This window comes from Lygodium microphyllum, chromosome 18 (assembly GCF_053477565.2).
Source record: "Lygodium microphyllum isolate KBCC chromosome 18, Lygodium_microphyllum_v1.1.10, whole genome shotgun sequence".
Taxonomy (NCBI): domain Eukaryota; kingdom Viridiplantae; phylum Streptophyta; class Polypodiopsida; order Schizaeales; family Lygodiaceae; genus Lygodium; species Lygodium microphyllum.
In genome coordinates this window covers 66,854,600-66,871,862 of record NC_141152.1, presented here as the reverse complement: position 1 = coordinate 66,871,862, position 17,263 = coordinate 66,854,600, and positions in this window count along the sequence as shown.

Sequence of the window (17,263 nt, the reverse complement as noted above, 5' to 3'; positions counted from 1 at the left end):
ATTGCTCATTGATGCTTGGTTCTTTGTGGGTTACTCCTTGATCAGTGGACTTCTTGATAGTGCTTGGGTTTAGCAGTTATGGCTTTGTTGCTTTTGTGTTGCCTAGCTTCTATGCTAGTTGGGTTGCTTTTGCCCATACAGGTCATAGAGCATTTGCTCTTGATGCTTACCTAGCTATGCACTTTGTCTACTATCATGTGCTTTACAGAGCCACTTATTTGGATGTTGTTGTATAGATACTTAGGCTTCTCCTGGAGCTTGACCATTGCAGGATCTTATGCCACTTACTGATCTTGCATTGACTTGGATACTACTATATGGTTTGATGTACTACAGAGTCATGTTTGCAATTATGGTTATGGGCTAATTTCATGGCTGAATACCATATTCTCTTTTGACAGATGTCTTGGTCTTTACACTATTGTGGTTGGTTATGTCACGCACTTAGCTACGAGTCTTTTTCATGTGGGAGCTTTTGCATCCTTGGTTGATGCCTTTATGTCCTCCCGTCCGTTGAGGTTTCATGAGCCTTTGGAGCATGCTTCTACCATTGATGTACTAGAAAATGATTGTCTTTATGAGCATACTCCCTCTGTTGGGACAGCCCTTAACTCCTTGAGCTCCGTGGATGCTATGGATAGCCCTATTCATAAGGACTTGGATTCCTTGTCATCTTCTACAAGTTCTTCTACTTCAAATGTTATTTGCTTCCATTGTGGGAAGCTTGGGCATGTTCAAAGAAAATGCTTTAGAGGGATTAGAGAGCAATAGAGATAGAGATGGACTCGACATGAGCAGAGAGTTAGAGATACAGTAGATGCACTAGGTGTTACCACTCTTACTAGTGGTGAGGTACATGCAGTTACCCATGATGATGCGGTTGAGCATGTACTCCTGTCATCTTGTTTCCCTACAACTTACTTGATCAGGCCTATGTATTTGATTGGCTTTTGGATTCTATGGCATCTCGTCATGTTACCCCTCATAGAGCATGGTTCTCTTCTTACACAGAGGTTGACGGATGTATTGATTTGGACCTTGAGCAGTCTTATGCTATTGTTGGTACAGGGGATATATACCTAGCTTTGCCTAATGAGACTTCTCTTATACTTAGGGATGTTTTACATGTTCCCATGCTCAGTAAGAGCTTGATTTCTATTAGTCAGTTGCATAACATAGCATATACTATTTCTCTTCAGGATAGGTCATGGAAGATCTGTCGTGGTTGCTTGGTTTTGGCCAGAGGTTCTAGAGTTGGTTCTCATTACCCAATGCATGTCTCTCATGTGGGAGATTCTATGGTTGCAATTATTCAGATACCACATGCATTGTTATGGCATTATTGCCTAGGCCATATGCACCATAGAGAGATGGAGATCTTGTCTCGTTTAGACTCATTGTTGCCCCCTATGTCACTTACAGATCTTGATACTTGCCCTGATTGTACTCTTGGTCCTTGTTGCAGAGCCCCCTTGGCTTATGGCAATCGTATGAGGCATGATCCTCTAGATCTTGTCCATTGTGTAGTATATGGACCTATGCCTTCCCAATCACTTGGTGGAGCGTTGTACTTTGTGACCTTTTTAGATCATGCTACCCATTGTGTTTGGGCTTTTCCCTTGGTGCCGATTACTTTGTGACCTTTTTAGATCATGCTACCCATTGTGTTTGGGCTTTTCCCTTGGTGCCGATTGAGGATGTTGTAGTTATGCTTGACAGGTTTATGGATTCTGCTGGTAGCAGGCCTAGGTGCTTGCGGATGGATTATGAGAGTCATGCTCTCTCTCCTAGCTTTCAGACCTCTTGCCAGCAGTATGGCATTGATTTCTTGTGCCCATGGTATTATGGGATTGCTCGTGGCATGTGCTTGACCTTACAGGCAAAGGTTGCTTCTATGCTTACCACAGCTAGGTTGTCTTATGGCTTTTGGGGTGAGGCCCCTATGACAGCAGCCGATTTGGTTAATAGGATGTTGTGCTTGACCTTGGATCATATTACCCCCCATGAGGCATGGAGTGGCAAGCAGCCCTCCTATGATTACTTGAGGATGTTTGGTTGCCAAGCATTTGTATGTATGCCACATGAGCCTATGCCACGTAGATGTATCCTCCTTGGTTATGGAGATGGTGACTTTAAGGCCTATAGATTATGCGATTTGGATGCCCAACAGGTCATACACAGTTGTCATGCTGTCTTGTATGAGACGCATACACCTCTCAGGCCTCTTGATGAGTGTTCAGTACACTTTATGGCTAATTTTACAACAGCTATAGTGCCATTACAACAAGTTGTTTATGTTGAAAATGAGGTACTTATTGGCCCATATGACGTAGCTATGCATAGCAGTCAGGGCCAGGATGTTGGTGGTCAGTTGTTAGACCCCTTGCAGGCTCATGAGAGCCGTTTTCTTGTAGTTTTGCAGGCTAGACAACCAGCCATATGTCAGTCTTCTGCTTCATTGAGGCCACATGTAGTCTTGAGACCCCATTAGACGAGTGTCTGGGATGTTGGCTCTCTTTCAGTGATTGAATCTAGAGAGTTTGACTGCTCTCTACTGTCTTGTATGCGCCACTGTGATGCTATGTGCAACTTTGATGCTTTATAGCCATACACTAATGAGTTGTGCTTGCTTCATGAGAAGCATTCTTGGATTGATCCATTATATGGAGCTGCCAATTGAAGGGGATGCAATGGCAGTGGAGAAGGAGAAGCTTGACTCTTCTTTTGCAGAGGTTCCTGACACTTCTTGCACAGCTCGCTTTCCAATTGGGCGTTGGGTGAGATGTCATGATTCCTCACCTTGTCTTTTCTTTTCTTTTCTTTATTTTCCCTCCCCAGTCACATTGGCCTTTTAATGGGAGGTTGTTGGGGTAAAAGGCCTCTAGACCTGCCTATGTACATTGTGACCACCCATTCTTTATTCATATATAATATGATAGTGCAATAAGGCTATCAGTTTAGTTGGACAGCACCTACATTGTGTATGCTCTTCTCTCCTGCATCTTTCTCTTCTCCTTATCCACTGCCATTGCATCCCCTTCATGACTACACATAAAATAAGTAGAAAATCTATGATTTGTGATGCCACACTATCACTTGCTCAGTGAATGTGACCTACCGAGTGCATAGTTCCTCCTTTGTTTACTTAACCTTTTGGGCATGGTCACTTATCAAGATGAGATGAACTATATGAAGTACAAACAATGTGTGTCCTCTAACTATTAAGGTGTGGACATACAATTGGGGATCGAAAGAGGAATGCCGATATTCTAACTTCCCTTGGAGAAAAAATTCTATCTTCTCATTTCAAGCACGTGGAGCCTATTTGAGACCGTAAAGGACCTTCTTCAATCTATACACCATGCCACTGGATGAGGAAAAGCGAGGAGGTTGCTTAACATAGATCTCCCCCTATAAATCTCTATTAAGAAAAGCAGACTTAACATCAAACTATTAAATTGAACTCCTATAATGGCTAGCTAAGGCAAGAATGGCTCTAATAGTAGCCATTCGAGCTATATGTCCAAAGGTGTCATGGAAAGCCACCCTCCCATTTCTGACAGGGAACGTAGTAGGGAACATGTCTCCTACTACATTTCTTGTTAGGAACATGGACATGGTGGCACCAACTTACCCAAATTGATTGCTCGCCCAGATTTACGCTTACTCACGCTCACTTCCTCTTGCCTCAATTCTCCTTGACTGTTGTGCTCTTGCTCTTATTCTCACTTCGTGACCATGTATATACAAGCTTTTTTGTGACATAGGAAAAAAAACTCTTACATAGGAAAATAATATCTATTTAGGAACTTTTTCTACTTAGAAATTCATATAAATAGGAATATGCAAATTAAGGAAAATGTAATATTTTCAAGTTAGAGAAAAATTAGAATCACACAAGAAATTCCTATATAGGAAAATTACCATACGTAGGGAAATCTCCCTATGTAGGGAAACATAGGAATTATAGGAAATAGAAAAAATGGAATTTCTTATCAATTCCCTAGTTAAAATTACACATAAGTAGGGAAAGTAAATAATAGGGAAAATGCAACATTTCCTAATTAGAGAAACTAGGGAATCACATATGGAATTTTCATAGGGAAAATTCCCTGCATAGGGGATTTTTCCTATGTAGGGAATTTCCTATGCAATTCCCTAGTTTCTCTCACTAGGAAATGTTCCATTTTCCCTATTATATACTTTCCCTACTTATGTGTACTTTTTACTAGGAAATTGATAGGGAATTTTCCTTTTTTTCCTATGTAGGAAATGATTAAAAGTTCCTTGTCACACACACACACACACACATAGAGAAAGAGAGAGAGAGAATGGATCTGATTCTCAAAGAAGGCAAATAAAAGAGAGAGAGAAGGTGGTGTGTGTAAATTCAATGCACTGATACTATCAACATGGAAGCTAGCTTTCTCTCATGAAAGTGCAATCATTTGTTGGAATTCTTTTTTTTAAGTGTTGGCTTGGGAGTACTATATATAATCTCCACCTAGGATCGTCCCTAAGTTTGTGTGATCTCTCAATTATAGTATATGATGTGTCATATATTGGTTGCAAAGGGGCTTTGATGATACAAGCATATCAATGCATATTAACTCTAAGACCAATGAAGCCAATAATAATTTGCTAGGTTGAATGCATGCACCAATGAATCCAAAGATGTAAAGCATACTTAATGGGTTGTCTATGTATATACACCATAGATATCATACATGCAGTGGTAGAGAATATTGGTAATAGAACTTCTATTTTAATTATCTCGGGTACAAGAATAAATATGTACTTCATAATGTATGATTGAATTCATTTAAAACTTATATCGATAGAGGGATGCTACAACTGCAACATGAATTAGCATGTGCATTCATGATTTATTGGAAATAAGGACATGTTAATTGTAGCATCTTGGTTTGAAGTCAATGTGTTAGCACCAAGATGTGTAGTTTGGACACATGAATGCTTCCACATAAGCATCTCTAAATAGTTTACTCTAATTTTACATTGACAAATATGAGATGGTGCATGTTATTTATGAACAAAAATATTATTGGAAGCATATCTAAACTAAATAGCTTACCATAAGTTTATATCAATCAACATTCATGGTTATCATATAGGCAAAATATAGTCAATAATACAGACATACACTTTTATTAAGCCAAATATTTGCAAATTTAGTTTCATGACCATAACAAGGTGACAACTCAATGGCATCCATACATATTACTTTTTAAGAGCATCTATATTATTTCTATAATAGAAGTTGAGTCAAATGCAATTTGTAGCAATAAAAAATTTCCATTTACTTATCATAAATGTGATATTCATCAATAATGTTTGCATAGTCAAATTTAGATGCTAATATTGGAGAGAAGTAGGTGAAGATAGATCATGGATTTTAGCATTCACACTAAATGTCATAATTTTTACACTGGTCAAATTGGATATGCACATTTATGGAAAATACAAAATGTTGAGATTTGAAGTTTTTGCCTGGTTGTGCATTAAAGGAAATAAGTTATTTGCACTATATATATATATAATTTGGTGTACTTTAGGATTGTGTGTTATAAGTGAGTGTACCAACTTTACAAATTAAAGAATAGTGTTACAAACAAATAAAGAACACTAACATGTCAAAGCACATCAAGAGGGTGTAAGGGTAGCAAGTACTCAAGTTAAATTCTACATAGACATAACACACATGGAGTGGATTACCAAGCTCACATGAATTACAATGAATTTACATTCTAAGGTGACAATCCACCACTTGAAATAAATGGACTACTATTCCATTAGCACCCAAGTTAATTTACATGAAAACGTAGCAATACAAGGAGTGAATTGGCAAGCTCAAATGAAGTACAACGAATTTACATTCTCAAGTGAAAATCCATGACTTGAAATAAAGGGGCAACTATAACATTATACTTTTTAAGGTGACAATCCACCACTTGAAAGAATAAAGGGATGACTATTGCATTATATATGAATGAATGAGGTATGTATGTGTATGTTTGAGTGATGCTATATTTTATATGTGATGTTCTTTAGTGTTTTGGGGTGATTAGAATCAGTGTGCCATAATGAGAGATGCCAAAATTCATAATGAAATATCAACACATCAAGTTCAATTCCCCATGACTTATTCATATCATTGTTTACATGTAGACTCTTTGTTGCATTGAGAGTGCTTTTGAGGTTTAATTTATACATATGGAGAGAGAGAGAGAGAGAGAGAGAGAGAGAGAGAGAGAGAGAGAGAGAGAGAGAGAGAGAGAGAGAGAGAGAGAGAGAGAGAGAGAGAGAGAGAGAGAGAGAGAGAGAGAGAGAGAGAGAGAGGAGTTTAACTTCATTGTTACTAGATAGCATCATTGAGTATGACATGGTTAGGATAGAGTGATATATTTTGTATACCTATGGTGTGAAACTTCTCTTCCTTTCTAGATTAGGCCATGTCAACAATCTATTGAAATGCATGATCATTGGAGACATGAGTGTGCATATTTGTGTGTAAAAAGATGAATGCTTTGTGCTCTTATTTTGTTGTCTTTGTTTTTGCTACTTAATTGTAGCCTTGTTTTGTTTCAAGGGTTGGGCAAGTTTTTCCGCCTCTAGTAGTTTAGAGACAAGTGCTTTCAACATAATCTTCACCATTGACATTGAATGTGGTGTCTATATGATCACTATAGACAATAAAATCACAATAAGTCCATCAACTTGCAAATATGCTATGATCTCTGTGTGGACATTTCAATGGACCATTCTCAGTTAAGTATTCTAATGTATTACATGTTGTGGCTCCCCTTATGACATTCCAAGACAACATAGTGAAGTTAAGTGGTGAGAATCTTCCAAAAGGATTCAATGGGAGGGCTTATTGGGGATCCTTTGAAGCAACACATAGACTAGGCCCTTCTTTTAGATTCCTTACAAGTGTATCCCACACACACACATCTTCTGGAAATCATGTGCCAAATGCATATGATTGCCCTTATGTATGTACGTACAACCTAGAGCCACACTTGCATATCCATGCATGCTCTGGTACAAGCAAAGCTGCAAATGACATAGACATAGAGATGTCCATACCTCCCTTGACATGAGCAAATGACATAATCATAGATACATCCACACACCTAAACAAAAAGATACAACAAGTCATAATGTTCTCACACCTAGTTGAATGTGTCATGCACTCTCAAAGTCCACATGCATGCCCACATTGGAAAAACACAATCCTAGAATATGATCAAAACCCTAAAATTCCATAGTGTGCACATCCATGATTAACAATTGGGTTTACATTTCCATGCTACATGGCACAATCACCATCCTAAAATTCTACATGTACCTATTTCATAGGTTGAGCAATACCAACCACATCTCACCTTAAAAGATATGAAATTGTTTTAGTATGGATATAAACATTAAACATTGTAGGTTGGGATTAGCTAAAGGATACATTTAAAATGCATTTATATTTAAGGATGTGACCCTTTTACAAAAATGAAGATATAATATGAATTGTTTGACTCATGCAAAACCTTAGTTAAGTATTTAGGAATTTGTATCATACATTCAACTAGGTTTTAAAAATGCATAATCACAATGGAGTGTATCATTTATTACATGTGGAACCTATATTTTTTTTTTTTGAGCAAAAAGATGCAAAACAAGTGAGGCATAGCCTTGCAAGCTTTGAAATGACCCTGATCGCGTGCAATGACACTAATTGTGTGGAATTATCTAGGCTAGTGTTAACTAATAGTGATTATATGAGGATTATCAATGGCATGCTGGTCTATTTGCTGGTGGAAGCACTTCACATAAATATGGCTATATTAGATTTACTTCTCTATCATGTTAAGCTCACTTAGACTCACATCAATGGCATACTTCTCTATTGTGTTAAGCTCACTTAGACTCACTTTCTATGTTGAATCTTATAGGGGCAACTCTCAAACACATCAAGATTACTTAAACTTACTTTTGTATGTTGAATCTAGAAGAAATACCTAGCAACTTGGTTTGAAGCCAAGTTTTGGCATTGGTCTCACAACCATTACGGGCATCTAGAAACTTGGGACAAGGTTTCATAGTTGAAGGCAAATATACACATTCAATAAACTTGTTTGGAAAAAAGCTAAGGTTGAGCATAAATGTGTATAGGCATAAGTCCTCCATGATGTTAATCTTACATAAAACAAAATCCTTATTATATTGGCTAGATCTATTGAGAATTTGCCATCATAAGGTAACAATAAGGTTGATCTATGATTGTAGTAAGGACTTTTCCTCGAAGCAATTGAAAAACTTGGGATTTTGTCAAGTTACATATAAAATCACATGGACTTTTTCTCGAAGCAATTGAAAAACTTGGGATTTTGTCAAGTTACATATAGAAAATTTGTGATTCGGAACTACGAAACCATCAAAATGTGATGATATGGGAAAGAGTGCCAAAAGCAATCTTTATGAAGCTACCGTCTACGGAAGAATGCATGCACCATCTCTTGAGAGATGTGGTAGATGACAACCGTTACCCTTTAGCCTGGCTTCACCGTCACTTTAACGATTTATTACACGCTCTCCAGCCTTAGCCTCTCTCGCGAGTCTCGAGTCTCTCTTTTATTTATTTATATTTAAATTAAAAAACTAATACGAAGAAGACGCACGATTGCGCACGTATTTCGATGAAGACGCATAGCCAATCAATTAACTGCACGGCTCTCATCGAATTTATTTAGGGCCATGCCAGCAGCCACCCTGATGTATGTAGTGACTCACCAATTTGTGTCAAAAGCATGGTAGGAATCACTATCCTTCACAATTTCAAGTATTCACAGAAGCTAAGATTTGGGTTTCTCAAAAAATAGAGATTCTCCCATACTAGAGTTTCCAATACTAACATACTACCCAATTAAGATGTCAATCTTGAACTTGCTTGATACAACTACTAGGCGCTCCGCACTTAGACTCGCCCCGGCGCTTCGCACCGGGGCGGTCGTGATTTTCGCGGCGAGGGCGGGTGCTGGACGCGTGGTACCCCCCCCTTGCGCACGTTTCTTTGTGGGGAGGTTGGGGGCTGCCACGTGGCACCCGCCCCCACCTCCCCTTAACTAATAGTAAAGATGATCACTTTTTCAATCATAAGATGCCTTTAGTTTTACCCCACCCACCCCTCACATGCCCCCATCCCCACCCCCCTACCCCCTTTTATAAAAAAAGGACTACTACTTTTATAGTGCGAGAATCTACATATAGTGAATAAAGGGCATCTTGTTTGGGTCACTTTCTTGTGCCTCTATCTATGCTTCTATTTCTTCCCTTTGTGTAGCTCATAGGTCTCAATCTTGCATGCTTTCAACAATAAGCAAGTGAATGTTCGTGCCATTATAATATTGAGTGCCTTCTTTGTTACATATTGTATAATAAAGGCAATGTGAGTCCTTGAATGCTAAATATTTTTTACTCAAAAAAGGCTTAGATGTTATTTCCAAAAAATGCAAAATGAGAGTGTTTGATGCATTTTTTTGTTGCTTTTATTACCTCAACTTCAATGTACTAGGAGCACAAGTTGGGGCAACATTGCCTATATTCTAGGATTTTGAAGAGAGGTTTGTCTCATATGAGGCACTGTGTTTAATCATACCTCACAAAGTAGAGTATGTAGAGGTATTGAAGAGGATCACATAATGCTTGATTAAACACTAAGCATTGAGCAAATGGAGATTTTTGTACCTTATTACTTGTCAAATAGGAAACAAAAGGTTTGCCTTCTTTACTACCTTAACAGTCATGGTATCAGCAAACAACATTGAAGATGTTCCTTGAGAGTCTCTCATTGGTAGCTAGTCTCATTCTCTCGATCTCTATATACTAGAGTATGAACGCCTAGGGAGGTCCACCTTATAGAACATGTAAGATATCATGTGAGTTTAAAAAAATGTATTATATTTAATAAAAATTTACAATTTAAAAATTTCATAAGTTTAGTAAAGTAAAAGGGGTCATTTTAAGGCCTTATACATGTAAAGAAAGGGTATTTCTTAATATCATTTGAATGCACATTATATATATAATTTCTTATAGGTGGACCCTCCAGGCCCTAAATATGAGCTATTGCAATGTCAAAACCTCATCAAACTATGTAGTTGAACCCTTTATGTCAAATTGAAGATAAACATAGTAAGATTTTATGATCTCACCATAACTACCAATTCCCCATTATTGTAGATAATTCAAAGGACTAGAAAAGCGATTGATCTCAAGCTTCTTCCTTGTTGATAATATTTCTATATCCAAAAGCCTTTTCTTGAGTCCATGTTCTCTAACAAGAGTGCTCCGATGGTATCTAGAGGTGAAGTAAAAGAATGAGAAAAGAGAAGTGCCTAACTCTCACTTGTAACCCTTTACACTCCCTCATTCTCAATCCACACAATAAAATAGAAGCAAGTAAGAACTTCTCTACTACAAACTTATTTTTACAAAATGTGGGATTGTTAAATGGACAAATATAAAAATTTGACTTTGTTAGTGAGAAATTATATCCCTTTGTTAGTGAGAAATTTGACTTATTTTTACAAAATGAGGGATTGTTAAATGGACGAAGATAAAAATTTGACTTTGTTAGTGAGAAATTATATCCCTCGATCCCATACTTATTGGATTTAGGATAGCAAGAATGGAAGTACAAAGATTGAAGAAGAAGAAGCTTGAGAGAGTATAACTCAAAGTGTATTGAGAAGCATCAATATTGCAAATTTACAAGACTAACTCTGCCCTATAAGTGAATAGACATATATACAAGGCCAGTGGAAAAGACCTCCTAAAGAGGAAAAAATGTGCCTCAATAGTTATAAGTGTGTTCGTACACATTACTACCAAAATATGGCAACAAATCTCTATTGGGAGTAATATGATGAATAAGTGTTGACAATTAGGTGTAGGAAACTGTGTTCGTACACATTACTACCAAAATATGGCAACAAATCTCTCTTGGGAGTAATATGATGAATAAGTGTTGACACTTAGGTGTAGGAAAGTGTCATGATTGATAGACTAGATCGATCCACAAAGAGAAGTAAGCCCAAATATTTGTGAAAAGCTTCAAAATACCCACAAGGCAAAGCCTTTGTGGACAGATTTGCAAGGTTGTCTCATGTTAGCACATAAAAAGCTACATCTCCCTGTTTTCCCTTGGCATAATAATACTACACCTTGATGTGCTTAGTATATGCATTGTGTGCAACTATCAATAAAGATGGTGGGGCAGATGATTGTCCAACACCCAAATCAACTAAGAGGCATCTAAGCTAAACACACTCATATCTATGAAGACTACCTTGTACTCAACTTCACAACTAGAAGTGGCTATAGTGGGCTGCTTCTTGCTTAACCATGATACTCATGAGCTATGAAGCATGAAGCAAAAAACAAATGTGCATACATAACTATCGTAACAATCAACCTAGTAACAATCAACCTAGTTAGAATTTGAAAAAGCATGTAAATCTAGTGGTAGTGATTCTCCTTTGGATAAAATAACCCAAAGTTCTGAGTACTATGCAAGTAGCAAAATATTTTCTTTACTACCTACCAATACTTAGTGCTTAGGCTATGCATAGATTGCTCATTTGCTATGAGATTGCACCCTATTGATTTACTAAGAGATATCAAAGGAATCTTTGATTTCATGAAGGCTCAAGCTTTAAACCTACCTCCATAGGAGTAGCAATAGGATTGTAGTCTTTAAGAAAAAATCTCTATAAATAATATCTAAACTTACTTTCTTTTACAAATCAATACCTCCATCACATTATCTCCACATTGTTTAAACTAAATGCCCAAATAATGATATACTAGATCAAAATTTGACATGTTAAAAAGCTAAATTCAAGTCACCCTTAAAAGTAATAATATGTGTCTCATTAGGGCTAAACCATGATGATTAGAGGTATCTCACTTATCTAGCATATAAGGAGACTAAGAAACACACTTCCTCATGTAGTAACAATTTAAAAATGTAGTTTTGATACCTAAATGATGTACATTCTAATCATTATGAGTTGTTAATACACAAATGCAATGGATAGTTATCATATGGTAAGTATGAGCAAAGGTCTCATCAAAATCAATGCCCTTACGTTGAGCTTAATCCTTTATGCCATAAGTTTAGCTTTATAGCAATCGACACTACCATCTAGCTTGCACTCAGCTTGCACTTTAACTTGCAAATCTGCTTGGTATCAATGGCCTTCTTGCAAAGAGGTAAATTACAAAAAAACCAAGTACTATGTTTGACAATAACATCATACTTAGATTGTATGTAGCAACCATCCAATTTTTTGAAGTATGTGTCTCTTTAAAAGATATAAGCTCATCCTTATCACATAAACTAGAAATAGTTAATGCACAATAATCTGATACATAAGAGGTACTAGAGAGGAGCCTAGCCAGACGAGCATAATTAGCCAATATTGCATTTAACTTATTTTCATACAATGCTTACATGAAATGTATTTTTGATATCCAATTGATATACATCCCAACCATTATGAGCTAGTAAAGCACAAGTGCTATGAATAGTTGTCATACAGCAAGTTGAAGATAGAAAAGAGGGAAGAGAGGTGAAGAGACCGAGAGCACACACATAAAAGCAATGGAGACTTGAGCACAGAGAAAGAGTTTGAGCTGAAATCTCTTCTTCTTCTTTCTTCCTCTTCCACATTAAATAACTAAGTCTACAATATGATAAATGACTAATATGAAAGTACAACAACGTAGTCACTAAGTGTGAATTTGCTATAAAGGAAAAGGTGGCACAATGAGTGTGCCATATACAAGGATGGACCACATGGGTGTAGTCTAGATGTAGAATTAATTCAGTATCCTCATGTTAGTCACCTAAACACGCCAGTGAATAATATTATCATATCACTAAGTCACGTAATGGATGCTAGCTCATGTAGAGCTCAATATCTCAATCCTCCCCCTTGAGCTTAGCATGAGATTTTGAACTCCAAGCATAGTTTTGAAGTGTTGAAGCTTCTTAGCCTCCCAAGGTCTTGGTGAAAATATTAGTAGCTCGATCTTCTCTGCTGACATAAACCAAGTCAATATCACATGCCAGAACCTACTTCTGAATAAAATGGCAATAGAATTCTATGTGTTTGGTCCAATTGAAAGCTACTAAGGTTATCACAGTAGATAATAACCTTCTTATCTAGTTGCATCCCCAAATCACCAAGTAGCTTGCATAACCAAGCTACCTCACATGCTAGAATTACAACATCACTAGTAGATCTCCTATCTAAAATACTCCCAGCTCAATTTGTAATTATGTAATCATGCAAATCAAATAATATACTTACATCATAGAATAAGGCATAGTCCAATGTGGACTTAACATAGCGTAATGTGCACCACACCACATGCGAATGCAGCTTCTGTGAAAGCTACATAAACTGACTCTCCAAACCAAATGTGTAGTTTAGGTTTGGCCTAGTAATAGTTAAATAGATAAGGCTATCCACAATCTTCCAATACATAGTGACATCCTCAATCAAGCCATGCTCATATGTATTAAGCTTAGCATTAACATCCAATGGTATAGAAATAGGCTTGCAATAAGCCATACCATACTTCTTCAACATATCCAACACATACTCTCTCTGTGATAACCATGTATCCTCTAAAGTCTTGATTATCCCTATGTTGAGAAATAGGTGAGTCCCCAAATTTCTCTTTACCTTTTTGGAACATCTGTGATTTACTTGGTGGAGTAACTTGTGACCTCAATTTGCCACTCCAAGGTTGTTGGGAGTTCATGCTCAACCGCAAAGACCCACAGATCGCTTATTGTTCAAGCATTTCAAGCTGAGCACTAATGGCTACCTCTCATATAGCTGATGCGCTATCTCTCTCTACGAGTGTAGTAGGCTTACCTCATTGCCTGATCAAGTTGCCTCCTCTCCCGAGCACTCCGATAGCTCCACGATCCAAGTGCAAGCTTCAAGCGAGCTTGATCCTCAAGCTCCATGCTCCAAGCTCCATTTCCGTGAGAAGAGAAGAGAAGAGAAGATAAGAGAAGAGAAGAGAAGAGAAGAAGATGGAGAGCTTCTCCACCATGGTCCCTCACCCTCACACACTCACTTTCTCACACTCACACTCTCACACTCCCTCTCTCAAGCACAAACTCAAGCAAGCAAGCAAGCAAGCAAGAAGAAGAAGAAGAGAGCTACTTTTGGACACACACAAGAATGAGCTCTTCATTCACTTTTCAACTTTATATACAAAACCCTAAATCCCTCTTGGGCGGTCATCCCCTTTTTACATGGCCGGCCGTGGCCTAGGCCATTTTTTCCATTGTCTTCCTATCTTCCTAGCTTCCTTCCTACTACTGCCCATCTACCTTTACAGTTTGCACACAAGAGAGCCTGGCACTCTTTTACAAAAAGTTTTAGGGGCACCTTGCATTTAAAAATGTGCTTTTACCTTTGACTTAGCTTTTCAGGTCGCCCTTGTGCTTTCGGTTGTTTCCCACCTCTTTTAGGTCCCGACTTGCACTTTTTCACTTTTTCCACTTTCCACTTGTGGTGAGGTTAACATTACCCCCCTCTAGCCTAATGCCAATCCCATGGCACTGACGGATACTAGTTGGAAGGTGGGAACAAGATGGCTTTTTTGAGTTGGTATACAAGCCCTTGTGAGGGATGGTGTTGGATGGAATCGCCCTTGAAATTGAAGATATAGTTGGGGCGGGTCCCTCCCTGACGTTGACCTTGAGTGGATCCATCCCTTGCTCGCCCTCTGAGGTTGCAACAACATCATCATCCTTGAGAGAGCATTTTTTATCCTTGACGGGATTGCCCTCATCTTTGAGAGGACCTTGTCAAAGTAGTTGGAGCTCCCCCACATTTGTTCAAAGATTACCTTCTTCTCCACTGTGCATGTCTTAGCAGAATGAGCTTCTTTGTTCAAGTTTTGATGGGGGATTCCTTGGTTTTCCTTTGCATCGTGTGGGATGCATGGTGACATGTCGTGTAACATTACCCCCCTCCTAGATAGGTGCAAGTTTCATAACACTGGAAGTGTTGAGTTGATGAAGATTCGAGGATTAAAAGAGCGATCATGTGAATCGATGAGGAAGGGGCCTCATGGGGATTGGTTTTGGGTAGAGGTTAGTTAACCGGCTGAGATGGTGGGGTCCAAGAATGTATTGCATGGATGATGGGTCCTCCGAAGTTGGTGGGTTGTAGTCTTTCTTTGAACCTGAAAAGAAAAGAAGGTGCACTACCTGGGGGTGTGTCTACCTTTCTGTGTGGTGCATTGTACTCATGCTAGTGGAATTGGAAGTTGGGTTGACCCCACCATAGGAAAGCCCAGGTGGGGCCCCACAATTGAGGACCCAGTTCATGTATCATTGGAAGTGTGGTGAGTGGCTTAGGGAGACATGTCTAGGTGAGTGTGACCTCACTCGGTATGTCTTTCCCTTGAGATGTGCCCTAAGCATGATGTGGGGAATTAAAATGGGCTAGGAGGTTAGAGATGGAGCCCACCAATAGAATCCACCATATGTTGCTAACTTGGGAACCCCTAGGTGTAGTGAATGTAACCTTCATGCGTTTTTTTTTTTTGGCTACATTAATCCAGCCATATGATAGATATCTTGGACAGCATTAGAGATCAGCAAGAGTGGTGGGGACATCCTTGTTGTACAAACCTCCCTCTAAGGAATCACTGCTTGTTGCCCCCTTTCAATGTTGTGGTGGATCTACTTCTGTGGGCCTTGCAATTTGTGTTTGGATGTGTAGCCCATGCCTTAGAGCCTTGCGGGTGATCTCTAGCTTTTTCTTTAAGGACTCAATGGCCTCCTCTTCCTCAGATTGTGTGACGTCTAAGAGAGTGAGGAGGAAGGCACGTTGTTGTTGGGCTTCCAAGGTCACCTATGCAACCTTTGCCCTTTTTCTTACTAGCACTTTGTCACCTTCTACAAGGGGCTAGTTGGCGCACTAAGGTGCTCACTCTTTTTTTGCTTCTGTTTATCCAGTCATCTACTTTTTTCATCATGTCTTGTAGGTTTTCGTTGTGTCTACAAGCTAACACTCTTAGCCGTTTCTCTTGTTCTTCGATCTCTCTTTTCTAGCACAGTTGTTCTTCTGAGGCCAGCCTTTATTTCAAATTTTCTATATACTTTAGGTGCCATTGGCTTCTCCCTTCTTCTACTGCTGCTAATTGCTCTGCGACATCCCAAAATTTTTTCATCTTCTTTTTGCATATTCTTGTACAGTGCCACCAACTCATCAAAATTGCGTTGTAGGCTCATGATGCTGTGTGTTTTCGTCGTGAGTTTTGCTTGCCATCTCTCATCTTCTCCTCCTTTGGCCTCGAGCTTCACTTTTAGCTCCTTGATCTCTCTTTGATTGATGGCCACTTGACGAGTCCTCTCTGATTGAGAGGCTGCCATCATCTTGTTCTTCTTTCTTTCATCGTTCTTTCATGCTTTTGGACTCACTTTGTGCTCTGTCTCGGGTGAGTTACTATGTATAAATCCTAGGCATCACGCGCGTTCAAGGCATGTTTTATAGATCCCTATGTAACCTATTTTGTAAAATTTTATTAGCCCTTATGTGACTTTTTAGCAATATTTATAAATCCCTTACTGTGAGTTTTTTTTTTTAGTAAAGAAATTAATAGATCCCTATGTAATAGTATAGATACAAGATACTACAATATAGAATTGACCACAAAGTAACTCCCATTGGTTCATAAAATCTCTTAGTAGTTCTAGTGAGTATGAAAATATCATTGTAATATAGGACATACAAAGATAGATTTCAAATTTTTATCAATAAAAGTAAGACTTTAAAATAATTTCTAGATAGAGACATAAGGTATATAACTAGAGCATGCAATTCTCAACCTAGAACTAGCTAGCAAAAGGCATTCACATTAGTATCTTTATAGCTAGCATTGCCTAAAGCTATGATACACAATTACTAGGAAGCTTGACTAGCCCAAAGTTAGTCTTAGAGGTCTTTAATAAAAAAATACAAAACTAAATACTTTGACCATCCTATTTGGGCTCGCTTACATTGCAATATTGATCTTGATGTTGCACTATTATGGTGGTAGTAGGGCTCTAGCAAGGTATATCATTATATCTGTTGTATTTAGTTCATCTCAAAATATCATCTCCACGACTCCTCTTTTCTAGATCAAAGGCATATATGTCGCACATACA